Source organism: Chiroxiphia lanceolata, chromosome 4 (genome assembly GCF_009829145.1).
Source record: "Chiroxiphia lanceolata isolate bChiLan1 chromosome 4, bChiLan1.pri, whole genome shotgun sequence".
Classification (NCBI taxonomy): domain Eukaryota; kingdom Metazoa; phylum Chordata; class Aves; order Passeriformes; family Pipridae; genus Chiroxiphia; species Chiroxiphia lanceolata.
Genome location: NC_045640.1, coordinates 47,633,021 through 47,648,613, shown reverse-complemented (window position 1 = coordinate 47,648,613; position 15,593 = coordinate 47,633,021). Strand labels below are relative to the sequence as shown.

General features: G+C 39.7%; 1 protein-coding gene across 4 annotated transcripts in view; it reads left to right on the top strand.

Annotated features, from left to right (window-relative positions):
• The first annotated feature begins 4,618 nt into the window (after positions 1-4,618).
• CSGALNACT1 (chondroitin sulfate N-acetylgalactosaminyltransferase 1) overlaps positions 4,619-15,593 on the top strand; it is a 39,955-nt gene continuing 28,980 nt past the window's right edge. For 2 of the 4 annotated variants that reach the window (XM_032686368.1, XM_032686365.1), the window contains exons 1-2: positions 4,619-4,740; positions 5,137-5,277. The gene's annotated coding sequence lies outside the window, so the exon portion shown is untranslated. The remainder of the gene's footprint in view (positions 4,741-5,136; positions 5,278-15,593) is intronic. The other 2 variants (XM_032686366.1, XM_032686367.1) reach the window with 2 other exon arrangements.

The following is a 15,593-nucleotide window of genomic DNA, read 5'->3' as shown; positions in this document are numbered from 1 at the left end:
ATGTACTTGTGCAGATGCGTATAACCAAATTTGATTTAAAAAAAAATTAGGAGTTTTACTGTGGGGCTGAATATGGTAAAAAAGTTGTGCATTCTGTCTCTTCAGAAGCTGCCCAGCAAGGATTGATGGGCTGTTTGGGGTTCCCCATATGCTGCCTAGGAGGCCCGGATCAGGATGATGCTGCAAGAGCAAAACGGGTGGCGGAGGGTTACCAAAAGTTACTTTTGAAAATGAATGGATGTGTGAGGAGTCCCCTGAAAAATTGCTGGTGCAGAATCACCCCTAAGACACCAGTTAGGCAGAGGGGCAGCAGTTTTTGAACCAGTTTCACAAGGTGTCCTGAAAGCAAGATGTAGCTGTATTTAATCCACCAGGCAAAGGGGAATACCTCCAGTGAATAAGGAATGCCCTTTTTTTCTTTTTTTATTTTTTCCTTGTGTGTGTGACTGTGTGTTAGCTGGACACTTTGGATTTTATTTTTTTTTAATTTCTTTTAAAGCTGTGAATAATCTGAGTTTTTTTCAAACAAAGTACTCTGCTACTTCTCAGCAGAGACTTTGAATCCCTGCTTCTGCATTTATTTCTGCAGTTCCATGTGTTTACTGGTCCTCTCAGCCCCTTCAGGAAAGGAGGAGTTGAGAGTCCAATTTTGCATCATACAAACAGTGTAACTTGACATGAGGGAAGAAGTCTGAAGAGGGCATAAATGAAGGTAGGAACCACCTGAGGAGTGTTCAGGCTTGGAAGATGTTAGACCTAACAGAGGACTGACATTAAGGATACCCAACCCATGGACTTGGGAAGTAAAACTGCTCTGTGATCCTCTCATAGATACAAGACAGGTGGCAGGATCAGAATTGCAGGGGACCAGGGCAAGTGATGTCAGTGAGCAATCAGGAAACACCGCTGATGTTTCATTTGTGGGTGGGAGGAAGGGGAGCACTGTGGTTCTGTGGTTTTTGAGAATATGGGCACTGTGTCCCTATCAGCTGACATAGGAGTAGTATTTGAAGGTGCTTGGAACATGAACTATAGTTTTTAGCTGAGCTGAGCTCTGTTTAGAGCTGTTGCCACACTAAACCTGAACCACTGATGTGCCAATGGCATTGCATGCTCATCTCCCATTCCAGGGGCCAAGCCTGTAGGTGGTGGTGGGACTGTGCTAGTTCTATCAGGGTCTGAAGCTTCCTCTCCACCTGAAGTGGCTTTCCTGAGTTCTTGCCCAGATTGTGCTGTTTTGATTTCCACAGTGCAAGGCATGCTGAAGGTCTCAACATTTTAGCCAGACAACTGGAAGTGCACACAGCCTCCTTCCTGCAGGAATAGAGGACTCAGCTGAAATGCCTACATGAGCCTTGTTTTTCAGGAAGAGGCTTTATAGCCTTCTGTAGCAGGAAATAGGCAGCATTGACCTCAAGGCAGTTGAGTCATCCGACCCTGTGAAGGTTGATTTTTCCCTGGGAAGCTTGTCCCGTTTCTTGAGGAAGGCCTGTGAGTAACAGGATCACGCGCATGGTGGATGCAGGTGGTGTGGCTGACGCAGCGCAGCGACACAGATACACGAGGTGTGCAAAGGCTGAAGTGCGGACTTTGGTGCTCCAAAGTGCTTCCACACCACTGCTGAGGGGCTCCATGAGCCAAGAGAACGTCCAGCAGGTATTAATTTGGCACTTAACAGCAGTGGAGGGTTTTAAATGTCGTTCACCACCTTTTAAGTTTCTGGATCAGTATAATCCCAGCAGATAGCATCCATTCTGTGTTGGCTTTCCTGACTTGGCCCCACAGGCTGTTGTCACTTACACAGAACTAGTGAATTAACAACAAGCCCTATGGGCAGGTAGGTTGGGTTTGTGGTATGGAAAAAAGCTGTCTATAATGTGAAGGTGCAAAGGTTTGAATAACTGCTGTGCTGCATGGTGTGGGCTTGAATTGATTGCCATTCCTTAGACCTGGGCACCAGGAGTTGCTGGATGGCATGGGGAGCAAGGACGCTACTCTCTTTTCTAAAGCTTTGCATAATACTGAACAGGATCAATCTCCTTAATATCTTATGAGTCAGACCTTTGAGAAGAGAGACTGTGTTGAGCTAGCAGTGTGGTGGGGTCTACACAAAAACCAGTGATCATGCTGAAGGGTTGTTTTGTAGGGTTTTTTTACCCAGTTCTGTGGCTTTTGCTTTGTGCAGAGCTATTTCTACAACTGAAATGAGTTGTCTGGGCTGTCAGTCACTGAGAATTTGAGGTTGAGACCAAGTGTCTTCTTTGTCCCTTGCACCTGAAAGACAGTAGGTTGAGATTGGATGACTGGGTGACAGATAGGAAGGGAAAAACAAAAGGAGACTGGGAATCCAAGAGTGGAACATCAGGGGATGTGTGAACCAACATAGCCCTCTCCACAGAGTGGTATCTGTTAATGACCTCGTAGTTGGTAATGTTGGTAAAAATGTTTATGTTTCAGCAGATGTAGTAGCTTCTCATGAAATGACAGAATGGAGATCTTTCACTCTGGAGTTGTGTATAGTCTTGACAACTGAATCCAAATTCTGGCTTTAAAACACTAGAGCTGACCACAGTCCAATTAATATCTGTAACAGCCTAAGGTACCTTTTAATAATTGACCTCATTTTTACAGAATCAAAATAGTTTAGGTTGAAAGGGACATCAGGAGATCATCTGGTCTAGTCACCTGCTCAAAGTGCAAATAACTGTTGTTTTATGATACTAGGATAAACCAAAAATCCATTTCAAGAAAAGAGCAAATGTTACTAGTTTCCTTCAGCCTGCAGTTTGACAGTGATGAGTGATGGGGAGTCAGCGTTTATAGAGGGAAACATTTAGGTAGTCTTATTATTATGAGATGTGTTAAAGTACTTGCCTAGCTTTTAGATCTGGGAAACTGAACCAGATTGTAATTATCTTCCACATAGCACAGACAGAATTATTAATCACTGCACTCTAATATGGCCAAAGCTATGCTCATGACTCCAGTGACACTGCAGCTGGGGCTTTGGACACGTTGAGCTGTATGGTGTTGCGAGAGTTTAATCGAGTGTCATACTGCTTGGTGCACAAATAGGACCTTGCATTAAGTTTACAGGTTAAAAACTTAGAAAATGCTGTATTTCACTTCTAAGTTGAAGTTACTTTTTGCAAAAACTTACTCTGACATTTATGAAAATACTTTTTAGGAGAGAAATTCATTTTCACCTGGAAGGATTTCAAGAGAAACTGTTAAAGAAGTAATTTTTCCATATAGAAGTTTGCTAAGTGGAGAAAGAATATGAATAGGGAAAATTTAACTCCTGGATATGCTTCCTTTCCTTCTGCTGCCTTCCCACATATCCAAGCTCATAATGTCCCTGTGGCAACTCTGAAATATGTATAAATAGAAAAGAAATTCTAAATTAACCAGCTGCATATGCTTGTCCCCACTTTTAATTCTGCAGTCACACTGAAAAGTGCATTCCACGGTTTGTGTTTTCCCTTTTTTATTGCCGTTTCTTACAAATCCCATTCTTCCTTGCAAGTTCTCTCTGTGCACATGTCACGGGCATTCATTGCCCTGTCACTTGGAGTGGCACTCATCTCAAAAAATGTTGCTCTCTGCAACCTCCTTTTGTGAAAGCCACCCTAGGTCCCTCTGTAGGCGGTGAAGCCCAGAAGACCGTTCAGGGGACCAAACACAGGTTGGAGTAGGTTGAACTGTGCTCTAAATGCCTTTGCTTAGGTCTCCGTGGCTCGTAAAAGGGATGCAGGGGATGCGGGGTGGTGTCCTCGCCTGCAGAGATCTGCGTGGTAATTTCCTCTATGTGGTGATGCATGTGGCTTTATGAATGTTTAACCAGGTTGCTCAGTGTCCTTACTCCATTCACAGTAGCTGGTTCAGCCCCTAAAGACGTCTTCAGTCATGAAGCCGTCATTCCCAGGAGGGACAGTTAACTCATCCGGCATAGCTGCAGTCTCTGGTGGCTATCCAAGCTCTCTGCACTAAACACAAAGCTAGTCAGCAGCATGTGATTACTGATTTCCTTTAATCAGTGAGTGCTGCTTGGGCTACAACATCCCAATGGAATTACATTAGAGGTTTCCTCTGTGAGTACTGTGCCTTTCAAAATTGCTTTCCAACAGCATACTGAATGGTCTAAGCAGGGAAGGGAATTTTAGCAAGCCGTCAGTCATCAATAGCATCCTGCTCTTAAGCTGAGGTAATGATCGCTTCTTTAAAGGTGCCTGCATTTTCCGCAAGAGCACACGGGTCTGATCCTTGAATGCAGGTACGTATCTGTGCTCAACTACCCTCATCATGTGCAGCCACACCAGTTGAACGGCATGTTTATAGAAACTGTCCTTAAAGAGCGATTGCCTCTTGAAGGAGCATAGCTCATAGAAGAGGAGTGGGACTGTCTCCAGCCAGCCCTGGGAGACGATGCTGAGAGCATATTGAAAAGCTGTCTTCAGCAAAAGCTTGCCAGTTTAACAACTCTGTTCACTGTTCCTATTGCACAGTGGGCTCTTTGACGCAACAGAAAGAGCTGCTTTTTTTCTTTTTTTTTTTTTTTTTTTTTTTTTTTGCTTCCTCTTAAATCCGCCTGGCCAATTTAAAGCTTGTGGATATTTCTTCCCCCTCGGGGACAGCTTATGTGAGGATTTTCTTTTTTAACAGTTCATTCTGTTGAACCATTTTTTTTTTCTTGTTTGCTGTTAGAAAATGTTGGAGCTGAACACAAGGCTTTCATTGCAGGTCAGTGATTGAACTCTTGACCAAAGCATTTAACATTTGAGTGTCGCTGTAGTTTGGGAGGAAAAAAGCAAGTTAACAAGGCTGTATCCTGTGAGCCCATGTGTGGCTACTACTGGAATAGGAATTTTTTCAGGTCTTCAGTGACGGAGTCCTGCACAGATGAATTTACACTCTTTCTTTAGTAGACAAATATACCAAATTAATATTTCAGTGAGAACTGAGGTGATGTCACAGTTATATCTACATTATTTAATTAATGAATGCCTCTACTCCCTCAAAATGCAATAAACCTTACTGTGAATTTCCAATATAAAGTTTTTGCCTTTTTATTTTGCAAGGATTGTCTTTTCAACTTTTAATTTTTTTTTTTTCACTTCTTTTCTGCACATGTTCTAGGAAGCATGTTATTCTTGGGCACATGCTGTCTGCAGGAAAGATAGTTATTTACTATTTTGTCTTACTTCTTAGACTGCTATCAAGGGAACTAAGAAAGGATATAGGCATATTGTTAATGTCTCTCTTCAAGCTCTATTTGAGGTAAGGCAATTTTCTATCCTTATCTCTGAAATTAGAAGGTGAAATAGATGCAGTATTTCTTTCCTTTATAGTTACTAAGATTATCCTGTTGCTCTTTGTTTATCTTATTGATAAAATGTGTACATACTTGTCACAAAGCTGTTCCTTGTCTATGTGATACTTAAAATCCTGTATTTTTATTTCAGCAATATCTACTACATATCTTCATGTTTCATTTTTGTAATTGCTTTGATTTTCTGCTTTATCGCATTGAGTACGGGAGTGAGTGTATTTCTTGCCCTGTCTAGGCAATTCTTATGCAAACTTTGTAAAACTGAATTTCAAATTGTTTCCAGTGTGAATCACTTTCTTTGTAAGACAGTGGCTTTTATGGTAATGTTTAACTTGAATAACATTGTTTTCAAACATATACAATGCATTTTCGTGTATTCTTTTTTAACAGCAGTCCAAATAAAATAGACAAATAATTATTCATATCTGACTGTTTACTTCCTTCTCCACTTACTGTTGCTTGTTGCGGGAAGTATATAGCTTTGGAAGATTGAATCATTATTTATGAATATCAGTATAGCTGAAAGGTGTCACTGCAACATTAGCCAATGCAACTGCATTAAAAATGGAATTTGTATGGGATACCACTGCTGGTGAGTTATGATTAGAGCCTGGGGAATTCGAAAATACTGCTTCTTGTTCATATTTATTTTTAATCAATTTAAGAGCTTGCCATTCAAGGGAGGTTAATTTTTCTTTTACTGTTTTCTGCAGCAAGGTTACAGTTTTTATAATTCAAGATTTTTACATGTGCTTTTTATAATTTTATCATTATTTAAATCAAACCATCTGAGTCTTTGTGACATCTCTTACAAGGGAAGGTGTGTTTTAAGGCAGACATGATGGTTTTTGTATTATAAATCCATACTCCATCACAGTGCAAATACACAGTTTATGTCTGCGACCTGTTTTCTACTGTCAAAAAACCCAAACTTATTCCCTACTGCTGAAGTTATCTCAAGTTGAATGTACCTTAAAAACCTTAAAATTAAGCAGTATAATAAAGTAAGGCAGTCTTTATATAGTACGTTCTCTGAATCTTTTTCTCAAAAAATTAGATACATACCATCTCTGATCCAGCATCACTGTTAGAGGTGCATTGGGCTCTATTCCTTCCCTTCTGATCTCTAGTTTGTGAGCAGAATAGTCTCTGCTATTCAAAAAGAATCTTATGAGAATCACACCATGGTGTGTTGACATTTCTACAGACATTACCAGGAAACATGAATAGGTAAGGAGGATAAGTGATATGGGTGCCTTGGTGTGTTCTTTGTGATCCTTGGAGTTGAAGCAATATCTTTCTAGATTCCATCCTTCTTGCTTCCAAATGGTTACTGGAAGGTATTTGTTTCTCCTGATGTTTGTGGTGTCAGATTTCTACCTAGTCAATGTAGTAGAGCTCATGGCTTGCTGTATTTCTCCTTGCGTGCCCTGAACAGTGTCAGGTTAACTGGGTGCTTGTTCTGTTGCTCTAGTGACCTGGTCTGTTGCCACTGCCTTAGTAAGGAAAGGTTAGTTAGTCTAAGTTGTGCACAAGTCAAGACAGTTAAAGAGGAAATGCACTAAGAACTTTTATTTGTAACAGTTAAAATCAGCAACACGCTTAGCAACACTTTTGCAAGATACAGACAAAAAACATAAGGCAAAAATGCTTCAGCTATTTATACCTAGCTTACATTAGAAAAGTTTTTACCCCATCCTACTGAAACGATCCTCTTCTGAAAAGATTTTCTTGTTTGCATGTAGCATACCTTTCAGGTCACATCTCTAAGAAAAAGTCTGTTCACGAGCCTCCTCTAATGAAAGAAAGCTTAGTCACACCATGTCTTTGGGAGCATACCTCAGACCACTTTCTGATTCTTGAGAAAACTCTCAATTTTCACTCAGTTGCATATACAAAAGTTTTCAGACAGTGCAGTGTTAGTCTTTCATCCCCAAACCTTTTCATTTGTGTCTATCCAGATAAGATGTCATCATTGTTCTTAATTATTTCATTGTTAGAGACCAACAGATATATTTATTCATGTACGTGTAACCTTCTTATGCTTGACTGGTTAGTCAAAAAGAGAGTAAATCTCTTTACCTCCCTTTGGACTTACTTTTTTTGAAGGGAGACCTAGTTTTCAGAAAAAATGTTTTCCTGGTGAGCTGTATTCTCTACCAATGATTATACTGACATATTCAATCTTGTACAGGGCTCTGACTGGCTTTCTCCTGACACTGAGGCAGTAAGTTGGTTGTCAGAAGAAAGCAGTGTGTTACTGTTTAAGGATGGACCCACTGAAGTCAGTGACAAGACTTGGGAAACATGAACTGAACAGTTTAAAGATCAAGGGCTAGAGAGGAATGGATCTCTAGCACATTTGAGAAACTGCTTTTCCTTTAACTCTTCAAGGTACAAATATTTCACCCAGGTTATCTCCCCATGTGTTCAGTTTAGATTGTGACTGCAGCATCTGTGAGGGCTTCTCAGCACTGTTACAAGATTACTAATAAGGAGTCATGTCTGAAGTCATGTCTTTGTCTGAAGAGAGGACTTTGGCAGAATGCCATGCTGTTGAAGGGATTGAGAGAACCCCAGAAGTTTTGCTTATCTATGCAATTGAATGGGACCGTTTCATTGTGATTTAATTGTACTTACGCTTGAGAATGAAGATTTGGATAAAACCACCACACCGAGTGTCTCCTACAGCCTCCATGGAGCTTGACCAGCTCAATGAGACTTGTCAGCATCTGCTTTGGGAAATGCCATGAACCTTTTAATCAAGCTGAAAGAATTTTATTCCTGGTGTCCTACCTCAGCTGCAGCAAAACATTGAAAGTTAGGGCCTTAATAGCAGGTTTCCATGTGTTTCTGTTCATTAACTACTCATTTAGTAGTCTCACCACCTTCATAGTGAAGACTTTCTTCCTAATATCTAATCTAAATCTACCCTCTCTCAGTTTAAAGCCATTCCCATTTCCCCTTGACCAATTCCTAAATACCTCTCCAGCATTCTTGTAGGCCCCCTTCAGGCATTGGAAAGCTGCTATAAGGTCTCCGGGGAGCCTTCTCTTGTGCAGGCTGAATAATTCCAACTCTCTTGGCCTGTCTTCATAGGAAAGGTGCTCAGCCCTCTGATCATCTTCATGGCCCTCCTCTGGACACGCTCTAACATCCTTGTGTGCTTCTTATGTTGGGGGACCCAGAACTGGATGCAGTACTCTGCAGTTGCAGAGCTCTGCAGGACTCAGCAGTACAGCTGAGCATAGTATTCAGTCTGCCCTAAGCCCTATGAAGTTGCAGTTCTGCTGTCCCATTGAAACCATACAGCTTTTCTGCTCATTTAATTGGTGGCCTGGTCCCAGCTTAAGAGAGGGTACTTGCAGAGGTGATGTGAGTGTCGTAGGCACAAATAGATTGCATAAAGTAATGCAAGTATTCAAGTATGTTCATTTTGGTTAGTGATGTCTGTGAGCTAGATTTGGGGAGGAACAATTGGAAAAACTTGGCAAGAAGTTTTCATCTTCAATAGCAAATAGAAGAAGTGGTAGCTTTCATTTCCAAGTCTGTGCCTGTGACAAAGTGAGTTACCCCTCCAATATGTGAATCACCATTGTCTTCATGTTCCATGGCCTTGATAACAGAGAAGTGTAAGTAAATCAGTTGGACGTGGGCATCATCCTCCTATTTGGAAAGAAAAGATTAACAGAAAAGTGATAGAAACTCTACTGAAGTGAAATCCCTGGAATTTTTTTTCCTTTTTCCTCTCTGTTGTGTGTCTGAAAGTGGTCCTGCAATTTACTGGCAAGCAGACATGGAACAATATGCACTCCAGCAGCCTTGGAACACTTTGCAGATACCCTGGAAGTTGTTTCTATGGGAGATGGTTGAGGCAGCTAGAGGTTGCTGGCTTGCTATTTCTGAAAAAAACCTCTTTTTTTAATAGTTAAAGCTATAAATAGTTGACAGTTCTTAAATTGAATAATTCTCTCTTCCTTTCCAGGATGAGAAACTGGATCAAGATTTTCAAAGCCAAACGCCTGCAGCCAGATATCTCTATTAATCATCTACTTATTATGTTGCTCAGATTTTGAGGCAATTCTTTTATTGTACCAGTTTGTGCAGGGTGAAAAGACTCACATAGAGTTTGCCAGTGGGTCAGTGGCAGAACCAGAAGCAGAACCTAAGTCTCCTGCATTTCATTGCAGAGCTATGACTACTAGATTGTATTTGATTGTATAGCCATATTTAGAAATTAGAATCACTTCGTTTTCAAAACAGTTGAGCCATCTGTAAGTCCACCTCATTTGGACATGGTTTATTAAGTGACCATTGCTTTTGAAAGTTGGGTTGATAAAGAATTATAGGCCAAAATATTCAAACCACGGAAGTGACTGAATATCCAAAGGGCTCCCAGGCACATGCACTAAAGCAGATGGCTTCAGAGAGTTTCACATGTTACTCAGACCAGCACTGATGGTCACTGGTTTGTGTTGCACTCACATCTTTTGCTGGGATGTGAATGATGAAAAGTAAGGAGATATTATGTCACCTGTGCTACCATTTCTTCTGCCAAGGTGGTACTTCAGTTACTTCTGGGAGGGCTTACACGGCAGAACATTTCAATCTTAAAAGTGGGATTTTAGCCCTTATATAATTTCAGGTGGGTTTTTTTTCAGCATTTTCCCTTATGAATTGACTTCAGAGAAGATATATATGAAAGTGCTGGTCATGGTGATTGTAACAGAATTAGGTAGAGCTGCTTGTGCCAGGGATCAATGGTAATCACTCAGCGAACAAAGTGGCTTCCAGTCATGAAGGGGGCATTGTGCGCATTTCATTTTTTATCTTTTGTAACCAGTCATCCAACCTCTGATAGGATTTAGATTTCAACTTGTATGTGTATTAAACTAGAGTATGTCTATATTTGGGTTCTTTGTGTTCATGTATCCTACAACTGATCTTTTCATTAACATTTCGGATGACCACATAGCTACCGACTTACTTCACAGAGGGAAACTTTAAAAGTTGTATTGATTTCAAAAGGAGGAGCTTCACATCAAATAGTCTTTCCTATATGTACTTTTAGTGTGGAGCCACTATTTTAGAAAACCTTTCCTGTTCAGTTCGAATAGTCTGAAAATAGAGGTAACAGTTTTGAAACACCCTTTTTACAGAAAACTTTGTATTATTTTATTTGTGAGAAGATGAAGTCTCTTGAATTCAGGGAAGAGATTTTAAGTCAACTTCGGGAAAGTCTATAAAAAGGTATTAACAAAATATGCAGAGGTGTGTTATGTGAATCAGGCTACCTGCACTGTTTTTTTCTCATCAGACTGCTATTAAGTAGAAAAATTATCTGAGGGGAATATGTAACACATCAGAATATTGCCTCAAATCCTAGCAAATTGAAACAGAGATATTTTTGATTAATGAACTTATTATGAAAGTGATGGTTACTGGCTTAGAAACTGATGTAGAGATTTGTTTGAGCTACAGGGATAGAAAATGGCCTAAAGAACATGTCACTTATCTTCCAATTTGCAGGATAATGTAAGGTGATGATCTCTTCTATGAGATAGAAGTCAGTAGTGAAGTTTTCTCATGTTTAATTGAACCACATATATAAATTTATAATGAATCAATAAGCTATTCTAAAAATATCCCAGCTTTCTCTGAAAATTGTTCAGGAAATGAAAAGCACTTATGTAATGTTAAAGGAATGAAAGGAAAATTTTTTAGTATTAGAGAAACGAAAATAAAGCTTCGCTCTAAAATCCTTAGGAACTAACTACACTAAGAAACTAGATCATTGCAAATGTAAAATGCATGCAAAACTATGTTTTGAGAGCATATCTCAGAAGCTCTTGAAAGTATTATAATGAATTGGTAGTCCTAGTTTTCAGATAGGGGCAAAAAGAGTTTAGAAGTTCACATGCTTGCATTTGTCCAATGTGGTTTAGACTTCGTTTTTCAACCTTGGTACTGGATCTACCTTTTGCTATGACAGCCAGGTAGAAGAAGCTGAGGAAGGTTGCTGTAACATGCCTTTTTCGTCAGCAATTCCAAGGAGGGATATATGTGACAGGAGGGACAGAGCTACATGGGATTCCTGAATGTGCCTTGTACTCCAGCTGCAGGGAGTATGTGGGAAGCAGTGTATTTCTATTTCACCAAAAGCACCTCTTATTCTGGGGTGCTAGTTATTACTGGTTAGTACAGGTGGGCAAGTGAGCCATGTCCAAGGAAAATGTAAGATTTTTTTAGAGATTTTATGGAGGTAAGTTACAGAATTTTTCCAGTAAGTTCAGGGATGTAATTTTCTTACCTTCTTTGCAGTTTGTCTGCTTGGGTTAGTGAAAACAGGCTCATCTGATGGCAAAGCTTTTGGTTTTTTTTCTAAGGTACTTGTCCATTTCTTATATTCTGATTAGAATCTTTTTGGCTATGAACTACTAAAAAGGTCATAGCTTCAGAATCCAAGTCAAAGAAACTTGTCTAGCAACTGCTTAGTAATCTTGTACACATATTAAACCTCAATAGCAAAGAGACACAAAGGGGTAGATTAGAGTTATGAATTAGGATTTAAAAAATTCTCAGTTTCATCTCTTTCCTAGGATGACAGCCTGTAAAGTACATTTAAAAAGGCTTTACAACTCTCTTGGAACCCTCTGGCATTTTACTGAAGTAATCTGTTTTCTACCCCCTCTGGCATTTTCCTGAACTAATCTTTATTTGTTTTCTAATCACTATTCCTGATACCAAGGATTTTTCACTTGTTTAATATCAGACTATGATTTCACTTTCAGGCAACTCCAGCATGCTGTTTATGTGGGTCACACATTCCTCCTCCTCCTCCTCCTCCTCTATATTGGTCTAGAATTTCCAGTTATTTCCATATTCACTGAGCTCAGTCACTATACAGCCAACTGAAACAGGCAGGCTGCTCAATGTCTTTTTCACTCCTGGAGTAATTTAATCAGGGAGTGACTGGATTATTTTTTCAGAGAGACAAGCTGTGCATGCCAGGTGATCTGCAGCGGAGAACAGCATCATTATTATAAAGCTTAGATGTTTTATGCCATTTTGTGCTTCTGCAAGTTGTATTGCAGCTAACGATACTGTCTTGATGTATTTTTCAATATGCATGATTCAAATGTAATCAGTTAGAGGAGGTAGAAAAGAGGATGGATGAGTCATGGGACTGTATTTATGTTGTATGAGATTGAGTTTCAAAGCTGTTGGGTCCTCTGAGGTCCTTAATCACTGCTATGTTTGTTTTACAGCACTGCTGGTACTCACAGAGCAGATTAAGTCTGTTTCTATAGTTTTCCTTTGGAGTTCCATCCTAGAGTTAAAAAATCTTTAATAGGAGTTTGATATTGGTACATATAATTATATACATTATATATACATTAGCATAAATATTTCAACTTATGTAAAACATCAAAGGAGAGAATTGGCTGTGAGGGGAAAGTCATCAGGGAGTTCTGACATCCATTATAATCCTCATCTGGTCTTATTAGTGTGCTCAGACAACTAGAGAGAATAGGTGAGCCTTTGCTTTTACAGGGAACCTTAGGTCCATGAGAATTTCCTTCCGCTGGGGAGAGCTAACTGGATGTCTCTTGCTATCAAAAGGAGTCCAAGGGAAGGGTAAGCTCTTCTCCAGAGTTACCAAGGAAAGACAAAAAGAGAAAAGGTGTGGATAAGGCAGATCACAGAGACCTGGTGTGATAAATAGATATCTGTGCTGTACCAATTTCTTGTCGTTTAGGGCTATTATTTAGGTGAACATGAGCCTGAGGTGACAACTACATTTTTCTTTGTAGTCCCTGGGTCAAATTACAAGCTTGTGGGCATGATTTCATGCTGGCAGAGTGGCACTCAGTGAGGTGAGCATTGCCTATTGTGAGTGCCACTGCAAAACTCTTCTGAGGTCCCCTTCCAACCTGGTATTTTATGATTGCTCAGCAAGAATTTTCTGCTGCTTCTTATAGGAATTTTGCGTTCACTTTTATTTTGTCTTTCAAAAAAACAAAAATGAAAAAAAACTCTGCGGATTCAAATAATGAGAGTCAAAATTGTGTCCACAGTTCCTCTCAGCTGAGTATGCACCACCATTAAGGTGATTTGTAATAAGATCATCTGACTCTTGAATAAATCTGTCTAACTGATACTTTAATCTTTACAGTGGCATGTTAAAAGCTTGCATGTTGGTCTGTACCTCTTTAGTTTCTTGTTTCCTCACTGGAACTGTCATGGGCATCTCCAGTCTTGGCACTTTTTTTCCCCTTTGTATTTGAAGTAAATAGTCTTTTTCCAATTAATGTCTATGATAATGTACCCAATGGGGAGGGAAAAAAGCCCCACCTTCTAGAAGATTCTGGTATTTCACACTGAGATTTTTTTGAGAAGTAGTATTCAGCATATTAATAATGATGCTAACTCTTACACTGCTAGGGTTGAATCTGGATTTTCTAGTTCCAGTTGTCTTTAAGTTCATTGTCTAGTTAAGTTTCCTTGACTGGGTTTCTATGACAGTCAGCGAAGAGAAGAAGCCACAGTGAGTGATTTCATTTTAAGTATATATCCACTGCTGTTTTCTTTCACCATCTTATCTAAACGGATAATACAGCCTTTGCATAATATATGCATAATATTGTCTTTGCTACAGTTGGAAATATCAAGAAGCAGACATGAAAATTACTTACACAGGATCATATCACCTTCAGGAAGGAGACTTTGCTTGCATGTGCTACCTTTCAGTCTTATATCATAATGATATGTATATCTGTTATCTAGGAGTTGATCAGGACTATCTTCCTGACCAGTTTACAGACACTTTTGCCCTGGGAAAGACGTTGAAATCTGCATATGGTGACCCAGAAAGTACAGTAGTGTTTTTGAAAGGTTCTGATGTGCTTTGTGCTAGTCACCTCAGTGCACTGAGAGAGCATTTGCTCTTCCTTAGTGTCCTTTTTTTTTTTTTGACTTTCGTGGCATTTTTTTCAAGAGAGGGCGTATATGTGCGGGGCTGTAGTGTAATCTTTGCCTGCTGAATGACACAACTTTTGAGTAATTGCTCCTAAATTTATGGTAGAAACTTTCTATTAAACTTTTGGTCTTTCTCGTTGAACTGATGTGTATAGTCAGTAGTAGCTTAAGGAAAGCATTTCACAATCTTTTAGGACTGAAGCAACAAAACACTGAAGTGTGTTTTTGATATGGAGTGAGAAAATCAGGCAAGAACTATTCACAACCCTTCACTGATACTTTTTATATTACACAGGGCAGTTTCCTTTGAGCTAGACTTATTTCTGGCTAAATTTTTATTTGTTTTGCTCAGCATACTGTGCCCTTTTCTTAATTTTGATGTGCTTTTTTTTATTTTGTTGCATCTTGCTGCTGATCCAGATTAAAATGAACCCTTCACTTAGGTTCCTTAAGATTGCGTTTCAAGGTAGAGGAGAATACTTTCCAAATTACACTGTTGTTTTTCAGATCAGAAAGCAGCTAGGACATCAAAACTTATCAGTAGAGAAGGTTTGGTGCAATTGCCAGAGGGAAAACCAGCTCTCTTGTGATGTGACACCTATGTCAAAATCAAGTCCTGAGTGTACGTATTTGATTCCACATAGTCTGCAGTTAGAATTGAATTTTTGCCAGTCTCTCAAGCTAAAGCTGACATGGAGCAGCTTTTGCTTTCTCGAGTTCCCAAAAGAGCTGTCTTAAAATTGATCCAGATGAGGCTCAGGTGATACAGGAGGTAACACAGAAGTGAAAAGCTTCTATCTTGCCCGGTGTATAACTCATCTAAGCCTAGGGTGCCAAACTGGGCTCCAATATCACCACTGTGATATATTGCCACTATTGTCAATACTGCACTTTGTGTTCTCATCTGTTGAATAATCTTATTTAATGCTCAGAAATGTCAGTTTACACTGAAATCCAATTTTCTGGTAGGTCCTAGTGATTGAAGTCTGACTCCTGCTGGGACAGGACAGAACAGTTGTATGCTGGGATGCTTCTGCCTCTTTTTGTTGCTTCATATTTTGTGTCCTCATAACTGTCTCCAGGACACAGTCTCTCATGCTGAACATGTGCATTGGTCCAGGTTTTTACCAAGTGGATAGCCTGCCTCCTAGTTGGCCTAAATCATGATGTACTAACCACAATAATTTTCATCTTTCCTGAGGAATTTCACCATGTGCAGTCCAGATAGCCTTTACTTCATGTCTCTCTCCAGAGTTCATTTCACATCTCCTATTTTTCCACTCTG